Below are 8449 nucleotides of genomic sequence, written 5' to 3'. Positions count from 1 at the left end.
TATCATAGCAAAAAAAGGCATGGCGTGAATCTACTCAAAGAATAGAACAAAAGTCCCTTACTGACCATGAGCCAAAAAGGCACAGAAGATATGATGGAACCCACGTAAATATAGCAAGTTTCGTTAACAGATTCAGACTTAGCAAAAAACTGGGCATGTCATAAACAGAATTACGAAGGCATCTTTGCGAGCTCGATTCACTTAACACAAGGCATTACATGACAAGATAAGCACACTACCAGCAAGAATACATGATCTTAAGGCTAACCATGGCAAGAACAAGTTTATAGCATGCTTGGATCAGCTACAACAATCATGGCAAAATTGATTAACATGTAAACAATCTGCCAGGAACATTTCATAGCAAAAGTAGAGCAAGATTAAGTCATGCTAGGGCACTCCATAATTGCAAACAGTGGCATGGATGGATAGAGCATAACCATATGTCCAAATCATCCTTACTGAAGCAACTCAAAAAAAGCATGTATCTCACTGTAGCAACATAGTTACATGGCATCAAAATAACAGCAGACAAAGACTTAGCCAAAATCCTGAGATCCTGAAATCAACAATATCACGAAGGCTACTTTGGATGCTTGTGCTAGTCACCAAAAAGATCACAAAAAAACATGGCAAACACCCCTGTAAAGATGGCATGGCACAGATCAAAACACATGTAGAGCTCATGCCCATATGCAGCACACAACAAATGTGGAAAAAATGACAAATTCTCATAATCTGCTAAGAATCAGCACCTAACAATTTATAGCACTCTTGCATCAACGATTTGGGCATCAAGATTGGCTCAAACAAGCATGGCACAATGGAACAAAATGAAGAGCACATCATGATGAACATTTTGATATTTGTCATGTGCATGAAACAATGCAGTATGCAACAAGTTATGGCATGATGAACAGGGGCTTAAAAGGTTAGGGTTTGAGGACTTGGAGAAATATACCCTCCTCAGATCTCCGAACTAGGGTTGCACGGCAAATGAGAATGGTCGGAGTAGATCGCCGGAGAGGAAGGAGAGGCGGTGGCCGGAGCTTGCGGGAAGCTCATCGGAGTTCTGGTGCGGCCGGATCTGGCGCCGGGGTTCGTCGGCGGCGAGCGTGGACAGCGCGGGACGCGTTGGAGGCAGCGGACGGCGGGCGCGGTTGCGTTGGAGGCGGCGGACGGTGGCCGGACGGCGGGCGTGGTTGCCGGCGAGCGGAGCCGTGTGCTCGGGCGGTGCGGAGGAGCGTGGGCGCGCGGGGCAATGCGGGTGCAGGGCGGCGTCGGACGGGCTCGGCGGGCCCGCGGCGGTGGGCGGCGTATGGACTATCCGCTGGGCGAGAGGGAGGAGAAGACTAGGGTTTCGTCCGGGATTTGGAGAGGGTTGCACATATATATACCTAGGAGGGGATAGGAGTGTCCAAATGAGGTGTAGTTTTTAGCCATGTGATCGTGATCGGATGGCGGAGTACATGGGAGAGGTTTGGATGGGTTATTGGCTGTTTTGGAGGGGTGTTGGGCTGGAACACACACGAGGCCTTTGCGGTTCCCCGATTAACCGTTGGAGTATCAAACGGACTCCAAAAGACACGAAGCTTGACAGGCGGTCTACTAGTGGTGTACCAAGGCCACTTTGCAAATCTCGGTCCATTCCGAGAATGTTAAACACCCGCACACGAAAAGAGACAAAAGGGGAACGTCGGTGCACGTGGGAGTGTCAGATTGCAAAACGGACAACGGGGAAGATGCTCGGATGCATGAGACGAACACGTATGCAAATGCGATGCACATGATGACATGATATGAAATGCATGACATGAGCAAAATGCAAAACAAAGACACAAACCCAACCACGAATCTCATAACATAAAGACGAAAATGGCAGCGTCGGAGTTACAAATATGGTAAGTTACATCCGGGGTGTTATGACACTCCACCACTACAAAAGGATCTCCTCCCGAGATCTAGGACTGAAAGAACTCCGGATATTCAGGATGGAGGTGGTCCTCACGTTCCCAGGTGGCTTCTCGGTCGGAATGGTGTGACCACTTCACTTTCAGGAATTTGATATACTTATTGCGAGTCTTGCGCTTGGTTTCTTCAAGAATAGCAACGCCATGCTCATGATAAGACATGTCTTCTTGGAGATCAATCTCTTCGAAGTTGATGGTGCGCTCAGGCATCTTGAAGCACTTGCGAAGCTGTGACACGTGAAACACCTCGTGCACGTTTGCGAAGTTGGACGGAAGCTCAAGTTGATAGGCCATATCGCCTATTTTGCCAATGATATTGAAAGGACTCGCGTATCTAGGGAAAGCTTCCCTTTGATACCGAAGCGACGAGTGCCTTTCATTGGAGAGACGCGGAGGTAGACATGGTCTCCGATCTCGAAAACCAAGTCACGATGCTTGATATCATAGTAACTCTTCTGGCGCGATTGCGTGGGTTTGAGATTTTCACGGATGACTTTACACATTTCTTCAGCCTCTGTGATTAAGTCATTGCCAAGAAGTTGGCATTCACCAGTCTCTGACCAATTAAGAGGAGTATGGCACTTTCTGCCATAGAGAATCTCGAAGGGGGCCTTCCCCGACTTAGGAGCCCCCTGTTTGATCGAATCGCTGACGTTGTTGACTCTAGAACGAAATGTTTTGATTCCTAGGATTATATATATATATATTGGAGAGTAGGATTCTTTTTACTCCTCAGTCCCTTCGTCGCTCTGGTGAGGCCTTCTAACGTAGAGTTTTGACTCTTCTCTCCTCAAATTTCATGAATTTTTTTAGGATCACACGAGTATCTTGGAATCGTTCCGATGGTTTTGTGATGAGAACATTGTTCCTAGTGCCTCCCAACATTTAGGGGTTGTGGTAGTGTCCCGGGGAGTTGAGCTCCGAGGCGTTGTCGTCACAATTTTATCATTGCAGTTCTGGAATACCTGAGTTCGCCGACATCGAAAATCTCGTTTATGCAGTTGTTGGTGAGATAACCTCGACGCCACCCAGTATTGTGGCGGGAGTTCGGGAGTATTTCCATAACTCATATTACGGATGCTTTTTGAAGGTTGAGGTACATGATTTCTGAAGTTTTCTTGGTTATGTGTTGAAGGATGGATACAGCTGGATGTAGGAATTGTTAGGTTGGGTGAGATATTATGCTTCCCCTGTATCCCCAACACCTGATAGCATAACCAGAAAGTTTCGGGAGTTTATAAGTGGGAATTCAAGTATCTCGTAGGATATCTTTCCAACAGACACATGATACGATATGGGATGTATCATATGTTTGTTTCCGGCTTATTTTGCAAGCTAACCCTTTGTTTTGATTCAGTTGTGGTATTCAAGTTGCTTCGTAGTCAAGTGTTGATGCCATACCTTCCTTAAGAGGTGTCCTCATATTTCTATGTGGATGCTAATCCTTGTTGATCATTGAGTTTGTCATCTCAATTTCTTCTCAACCGGTGTGCTTCTCTTCAAGTGGATCCGATCATTTCAACATTCGCAAGATCACCTCTCAGTTTTCCCAATGTTGTTCATTTCGTTCGTCCCAAGCTACCTTTGTTTTCCCACCCTCCCACCCTTTTTACTTCAAGGAATTAGATGTCTTAATCAATTATCCATTTTATTCATGTGAAGTCTCTCCATTCGTCTTCTTCTGCATTCTTATCCGGTGATTCTCAGGAAGATACTAACGGAGCTTCAAGTTATCATTCTTCGTTCTCTTTTCTTCTCCGGTGGATCCAATTCAAGCTTTCGTGTTGATCGTATCCTTTTCCTCATTTCAAATGTTTTCTCATGCCGGTGCACCTCTTTATCATTCACCTCCCACTACTCATTTGTTTCGGAGTGCTAAAGATATATCAAAGATTCGTGTTTCCACCCTGCATTCGTTCAACCTATTCTGAGGTTGTTATCTCATTCAAGCCATTTAATTCAACCGGCGCAATCTCTCTTTTAAATCATTCCAACAATGTTTCTCTTGAGTGGGCCCTAACCAACAGGTCTTTTTCCAGGATCTTATCTGACTCTTCTAATTATCACGGAGCTTCTCAAATTCATTTCAAAGTTTCACCTAAGAATGATTTGTCATCAGTCAAATATATCCTCCAAGTTCGCTTTCATATTCTTTTCATCCTTGTTTCAACCTTTATAATTTTCATTCCAGAGTGCCTCAACAATTCATGGTGGTGTTTCCCATCGTCATTCTCTGCTTTTGAAGACTAAAGAAGAGTTTCTCTTAAATCTTGCTCCGTTCTCGTGAAGATTCATGGTCCTAGCTTGTTGCCACCCTCTCATAATTATTTTTGATTGTGAGAATTCTTTTCACCCTTCCGGAGCAAATCAGGAGCCTTTTCAGTTTGATTCTCCGGAGCCCATCATCTCTGAATTACTCATTCTGAGCTTTCAGCTCTTGTTCTCCAAATCTTACCGGTGCATCGTGCAAATATCCTCTAATCAGTTCATGATCTCTCCATTCTCATGTATCTAAATTTCCCCAAGTATCTTTGCTCGTTTTCAAATTCTTACCGGTGATTCATCCCTTTACTTTGTTCATTTTTCAATTCTTACGGTGGTTCGTTCAAGATTTCTTTTTCTCTGTTATCATATCAATTCATTCGTTGTTTCATTCCTACCGGTGGTTCGTTGAGGACCTTCTCAAGTTATCTATATATCTCTCTTAATCCTTTCTACCGGAATAAGTTGTATGCAATTTGTTGATTGTCATCAATTTAAATTGGTGAAGGATACGCATAACATAATTCTTATTCTTGCTTCATCCAAATGATGGATGCATTCTTCCAGAGTTTGTTCATGATGAGTAAATCCGCGGTTCAAGTGCTTCCTACTTTTCCTGGAGTTTCAAAATCTCTCAACTATATCACCACGTTGTTTCATCTAAATCATCACAAGGCTTCACCTTATGTTCTCAACTTCCTTTTCTTTTTGATTATTCTTTTATTACCGGAGTTCTTCTTGGAGGCTCAACATGGTGGTTCGTCAGGGGTTCTTTTCATTCTCTAATTGTTCTTCAAGTTTTTCTCTCGAAGTTATGATCCGCCAAGCTATACTCTCAAATAAACATGGTGCTCAACACATGTCTTGTTTTGAGGAGTTCAAGCATTTCTTCATCTTGCATTCCGAAGTGCAATTCTTGCTCTTTTATCTTTTGAGGTGGTGTTATGTCACTATTGACAATTTCCCTTCGTGTTTCGTGATGCACAAGCTGTCCGAAATGACATATTTTAAACCCATCATTTTGAATTCGTTCATGAGAGCCTTTGCAACCCATCAATCTCTTCATTGGAATTATCTTGGGTTATATTTCACCTAAAGCTTTCCCTAGGGATTATTGATATTTTATGTGCTCATAAATGACCCAAGTTCTTCATTTATCCTTCTGGTGAAATAATTTTCTCGTCTCCTTGTTGATATCAATCCAATCTATTGTTTCCGTTAGTGGTAGAATTTCACCTCATAATTTTGAGATGTTTTCCATAAGCTCACTACAAGTTTATTTGTTTTGTTGTTGATTTTTTCCAACAACTCCGTTATAACCTTCTTGGAAGGGTGCTCTCCAAGCTCTTTTGTGGCAGAAGTTGTCATTTTCTTCTCCATTCTTTCATTCCAATGATCGATCCTCTATTCTTTCTCTCGGAGGCTTTGTGATGTTGCTCTTTTCACTCATCATCTTGAATTGTGAGGATCGTGTTCTTTTCGTGCTTATCCTTTTAACCAAAGTGTCCTGTACTCTTTTCAAGTATCTTCTCATCTTGTCAAGATCATGTTCAATTCCTTCCATTTACAGTCAAAGTGATGTCCAAATTATATCATTCTTATTCCTTCTCTACCTTGTTTTAACCGGACTGTTGTGGCTATCATTCCTCTTCTAATCGGAGTCTCATCCAAGTGCATTCATTTTGCCAAGTCCATATTATTGCCTTCCATTTCTAACCGAGGTGTTGTCAAATTTGATCCTTATCGTTCCTTGTACATCTCATTTCAACCGGAGTGCTTGCATGTACTTCTTTTCCATTGCAACCTTTTTTTTCTGATGTCTTTCAACCTACAAGGTTCTCGTAATGTTACTTGTTCCTCTTTTCTAACAGAGTGTTTTCAACTTTGTGCATCTTCGTTGTATTCTTTCGTTCAATTTGTTCAACCTCTCAAGGTTCGTGGTTTCACTAGTTTGTCAAAGAAGCAACTTACTTTTACCTCTTCTCTTCCTCTTCCGTTTCCCTCCAGTGCCATCCTAGATCTCGGGACGAGATCCTCTCGTAGTGGTGGAGTGTTGTGATGCCCCAAGACCGGAGCTTCAGGTGCCTTCCATGATTTCTGGGTTTGGTCGTGTGATTTGTTTGGTTCGTTGCATTCATCATTGCATCATGTGCATTGCATCATGTCATCATGCAACCTGTTTTAAAACTCAACTAAATAAATTGCATGGATCTTTGGTCCCTTTAAATCGAGGAAATTCACATGGTGATTCTCTTTATAATTTATCCTCCCAATATTAGGGAGCTATATCAAATATTCCTTTAATTTGGAATTATCACAACACACTTGCAGAAATAATCTCATGCCTTTTCTACTTTGAGTTGATCCCGAAACCTTGCTGACAATTCCTTCTCCATTTATTGAGGCTCCTTTGAAAATCTTAACATTTTTGGACACTTCTAATTCCCAGTCCTTGTTCAAACCTTTGAATTAAATTCAAATGACTTTGAATTTAATTCTTGCAATCATGGCCACTCCTTTTGTTCATGGACCTTGCACATTTTGTGAGTCCGGGGAAATTATCCAAGTGCCCAAATTCCTTCTCCAACCTTTTCTTTCTCTTATTTATTGCTTTGCTATTTGCTATTTTTACAAATAAAAAGAAATGAGAAAGAGAGTAGGAGAGAGCAGCCCAGCAGGCCCCTGGCCGTTTTCCTCTCCACTGGGCCGGCCTCCCAAGGCCCAGCCGCCCCTCCTAACCCTAGCACACCCCTGGCATCTCCCTCATCTCCCTCCAGGCTGCCGCTCACGCACGCATCAAGCCATGAGGCCGCGATCGATCCCCTTTTCCCTCTCTTCAATCTCCCTTGCAGCGCCCCAGTCCGCTCGATCCCCTGTCTCTCCTGCCATTTCCCTCGACCCTCTCCTCTGGTTCTCCTAGTGCAGGCAGAGGGGCCGCGCATCGTGCCTGATCCATGGTCTTCCCCTTCCTCTCATCGCGGTTCTCCTCGCTGAACCTCCCCGAGCTGGAGCCTCCACCTCCGTCGCCATGGCGCTGCGGCCCTGTCGCTTCCCTGCCTCTCTGTTGCGCTAGGGACTCGAGCCCTCCACCAGCAGGTCGCCCCATCACGCCTCCTTTTCCCTGTCTCTCCTTCGTTTATTTTCCTTTCCCTGGTTCTCTCTTAGTTTCTCTCTAAAGAACCTGCCATGGACGCCCAGGTGCACTGCTCCAACCCACACCTCAGGCGTCCTTGCCGTCGTCGTCGCCTAGCCAGGAGGCCACCTGATCTGGACGCCCACAGACCTCCGGCCATCTTCGGTTGCAGCCCGCTGGCCTCGTTGCTCCTCTTGTCACTGCCAAGACGCGGCAGCCAGGGAGCCCAAGACCGCCTTCGTGGTTTTCGCCAAGTTCGTCCACCGCCAAATGAGTTGGAGATCCATTGATGCATCTCCATGTGGAACCTAACAAGTACAACTGGTTTCCCCAAGCAACACACCGCAAGCGCCAAGTACCTCTGCCGACGGCCCTGAACATGTACGAAATGCGTACCACTACGCGGGATTCCTCGGACGCCAAGTTCCACGATGTGTCAAGTTCCTCGCCGTGACCCCGAACATCTACAGAAACTCGTGCAATTATGAACGCAAACGACTACCGTAGACCCCAAGTTACTCGTATTCTCCAAGTTCCTCTTCGAAACATGTACCACTACCATCGCCAATATCGCGAATACCTCTACTGTCGTCATGTACCCCTACTTCCACTACCGTCGCGAGAACAACTACTTCCTCTATGAACTCGAACCGCTCTAAGAATGCTCCCTTGGAAGGTATAACCGCCGGAACAACACCCGTGGACTAATGCTTGTGATGTGTTGTATGAGATGCTCTTGTTTGGCCGTGTTCGCACCGTGTCTGTTTTGTCACTCGTTTCCTTGCCACCGATTCGTGGGACACCTGGTATCCGGGATCACTCCCCGTACCTCTTGCACATTCCGTACATCTCACATTTGTTTCTTGCACCGGCATCTCAACTAGTTGTCGGATCATCGGAACATTGCCGTGGCTCCATTTCCATTTTCGCCGCTATGACACCCCTTTCTTTCTATCGTGGCGACCAAATGCCCCATATCATCTTGATGTCAACATTTTTCATAGCATTGCTTAAAACTTCTACATGTCAACTGCATCATGATAACAACACCAATAATATTTAAATTGTTGTTTACATTAAATTG

The 8449-nt window shown here is 44.6% G+C and overlaps 1 long non-coding RNA gene across 1 annotated transcript; it reads left to right on the top strand.

Moving 5' to 3' along the window:
- The first annotated feature begins 6918 nt into the window (after positions 1-6918).
- On the top strand, positions 6919-7978 carry LOC119331670. Its single transcript, XR_005160618.1, has 2 exons — positions 6919-7328; positions 7431-7978. It is a non-coding gene; the product is annotated as an uncharacterized LOC119331670 (long non-coding RNA).
- The last annotated feature ends 471 nt before the right edge of the window (positions 7979-8449 follow it).

Source organism: Triticum dicoccoides, chromosome 7A (genome assembly GCF_002162155.2).
Source record: "Triticum dicoccoides isolate Atlit2015 ecotype Zavitan chromosome 7A, WEW_v2.0, whole genome shotgun sequence".
NCBI classification, from domain to species: domain Eukaryota; kingdom Viridiplantae; phylum Streptophyta; class Magnoliopsida; order Poales; family Poaceae; genus Triticum; species Triticum dicoccoides.
The sequence above is the reverse complement of the archived record's forward strand: the minus strand, read 5'-3'. Positions and strand labels throughout refer to the sequence as shown.